Below are 3,135 nucleotides of genomic sequence, written 5' to 3'. Positions count from 1 at the left end.
TTTTAACCATTAATGGATGTTTCGAACGAGAATTGAAGTACGTTTAATTAATATTTAAAGTGCGTTATATTACGGTTGATACGATAATTGAAAGCTGATGTTTCTATCCACGTTGTGGAAACTGCAACAACTGCATCGGGTCACCATGGGGAACCTTTCGAGTTTCCTGTTGTAGAGCTAATATACTCGTTTCGCTGCTAAACAAACGGGACACACACTCAAAGTAAAATATCTTAACGAATCTAGTATATACGATGTTATATTGTATTGTATTTCAAGTATATTGTATTCATATTCTTTTCTTATACACGTATCGATTTTTATTTACAGTATGCACGTTACGAGATATATTTTTCCTCGTACGTTCTCTGTTCCCGTTAGTAAGAACCAAAAAAGAGAAACTCTGGCCGTAATTGTTATATCGATAATAAACCTTGATTCGAAGCTAAAATAATTTTAAAAACTTATTTACAAACATTGACGTATAGGGAAATCGTTAATGGTACTTACGTAAGAGTTAATTTTCAACAGGATGTATGAATTAAAGTGAATCATGTTACTTAAATTTATGTTCGATAAGACAAAGTCGAAGCTTTCGGTAATACGTGAATTTATGATTAATAAATTACCGGTTATAAAATTGTTATTAAATCTCACGAGGTAACGCAATCTAGATTTTTTTTCCGAAAAGTGTGATTCAACCTTCAACTGTAAGACTAGCGTGAGTTATAATTATCGATACACTGTACTTTCTCTACGTTCGTGTTACGCGTAACGAATGGGATCTCGCTTAATTGATTATCACACTCTCGTTTATAGAGTTTTAATTATACCTGTTAGACATCGTTCTATCTATTAATAGTATTAAATCGACTCCCTGCAGTCCGAAAGTACCATGTCAAACCGAGAAACCGGTTCTTGTCAATGTATGCAATAGCGAGACTATTTAAATCATTAAGGATTATATTACCCGCCGTTACTTAAGTTCTACGATTTCCTTCAGTATGCCATCTTATCACTGTTCCCAGTTATTAGACCACCGTTTGGTACGATCGCACATACCGAGCGTTCCATAAAATAGAAGTGTCTTCTATATACTTTAATAGTTCGTACGAACAGGTGTATCTTCCATTGTTCTCGAAATATAGTAAAATCTCGATTATTGCAGAGAAACGGACCTGAAAAGTCCTGAAACGATCGAGTTGTATATAGTAACCGAGGTCAATCGATCCAATGAAAACGAACTCCGCTCAAAATGTACTTACACGTATCTCCATATATCTGTGATCACTGTTACCAGTTGCTTCTCCCGCCATCTTCGTTCAACTGGTCATCGTTTGCATTTATCAACGCAACAATCGAAATTCTTCCGTGCAAAAATTTCTGCACTTCGGTAACGTACGATTGCAGTTCACCGTTCTGGCAAAATGATCGAAACGATCGTCTCGCTTCTATCGCGATAGAGGTCAGCGTTACGTAAGAATTATTATTCGACTCAGTGTTTGATAAGAATATTAATTGAATCGGTGTTACGTAAGAATATTATTTAAATGTGCGAAGTCTGTCTCGTTTCGAAGCAACGTTTCTACTGCCGACAGAAACGTGTTCTTCTGTTTCATCGGCTTCTTGTAGCCTCGCTTAGAAACGCTTGTCATTTTCGATCCAGTCTAGGTATCGACCTTAGGAAGGTTGAGAACTCGAAAACGTCAATTCGTCGAACGAGTCCATTTGTAGAAGCGACGTGGGTGTGCACCTGGCCCAACCCTTTCTTCTTGGCCTGGGAGGGAATCGTGAACGTCCGAGATTCGGGGGTGGATGAATGGGTTAACCGCAAGAAATGATGCGTTCGCCAGGAAACGAGAGAACGAAGGAAAACTGCGTGAAAGATCAAATGGTGGCAAATCTCGATTCTATCGTCCGTGAGACGCTTTTTCATTGACGGCGACGAGAACCGCAACGGAGGCGTTTACGAGAGTACCCATGGCTTTGTACCGTGGAAAGCAACAGATCTCTCGAGAGCGAAAAGGGTGAAGCAACCGACCACGTTCCTTTCATACGTAGAAACGTGAATGCATACCGGTTCGCGTGTCTTAAACTTCTCCCCGAGAAGAAATTCCAAAATGATGTTTAGTTCGTTAGCGTATAGAATTCCGTATCTCGATATGCGATATTTAGAGAAGCTTCAACGTAATGCAATTTTGTGATACATATCTGTATATCACATTGTCGAAGATTCCTTTTGCTCGTGAATGAATCAAAATAATGTCAATAATCGTAAAAATAAATACGTAGAGCGTCGTAATTAAAAGTCATAAAAATATCAGAAAAAGAATAATCAATCATAATGAATATATTGAATTGCATGTGTCCTCTTTTCGTAGTATATTTTGTCTCATTTATATTTTCTTATACTATTTTGTACGAATATCACGTAAAGTAAATCTTGAGAACATTTCCTTTTTTTTGTACACTGTATAGGTAAATCGTGTAAAAAAAGTTGCGCGTGTCCGAGCCCCGAAAATAGGTTTCTAATTTTCAAAGGGAACCGACATGGCACCTTTTCGAGGTATCGATTTCCAAAGGTACAATGGATTCAAATACGGCGATGTTGCATCGGCGTGCGTTGTTTATTCTGGTGGTTTACGCCCGGTTGTTCTACGTACCGGGAAGTGGCTGGCACGGGCTTTTAAAGTCCGCAACCTGGAAAATATCTTTCGCCTAGTCTCCCTAATTTCCTTAATCCTCATTGCGGCACAGATCGAGCTGTGGCGAGTTTCGGTTTCAGTAACGCGATATTCCTTTTGTATTCGTGCTTGAACCTTAACGTTTTCTCACAGGGGACGTAATTGCGGAAGAAATGAAATTGCGAATAAGACACGAGGATTCCACATATCTGGATCCCGGACCGTGGAATCCGACAGTGGATCAGAATACTGTCTCCAATGGACCACTCTAAGTTTCTAGTATAATTCAATTCAACGCAATGGACGTTTCGAACGATACACTTAATTAATTTTTTCTCGAAAAGCCTTCTAATCTTAAAAAGAATATTGATAACTTTCGTTGTTCTCGAAAAAAAAAACTTCTGGAAACCAACCAAAGCTGATATTCTTTTCCGTTCGGTGTATTTTTGTT

The 3,135-nt window shown here is 38.5% G+C and overlaps 1 long non-coding RNA gene across 1 annotated transcript; it reads right to left on the bottom strand.

Moving 5' to 3' along the window:
* Nucleotides 1-378: 378 nt before the first annotated feature.
* Nucleotides 379-1,399, bottom strand: LOC143144836 (uncharacterized). Its single transcript, XR_012991531.1, has 2 exons — nucleotides 1,266-1,399; nucleotides 379-1,188 (listed from the first exon to the last, which is right to left on the bottom strand). It is a non-coding gene; the product is annotated as an uncharacterized LOC143144836 (long non-coding RNA).
* Nucleotides 1,400-3,135: the final 1,736 nt, after the last annotated feature.

The sequence above is a fragment of the Ptiloglossa arizonensis genome, chromosome 3 (assembly GCF_051014685.1).
Source record: "Ptiloglossa arizonensis isolate GNS036 chromosome 3, iyPtiAriz1_principal, whole genome shotgun sequence".
Taxonomy (NCBI): Eukaryota; Metazoa; Arthropoda; class Insecta; order Hymenoptera; family Colletidae; genus Ptiloglossa; species Ptiloglossa arizonensis.
The sequence above is the reverse complement of the archived record's forward strand: the minus strand, read 5'-3'. Positions and strand labels throughout refer to the sequence as shown.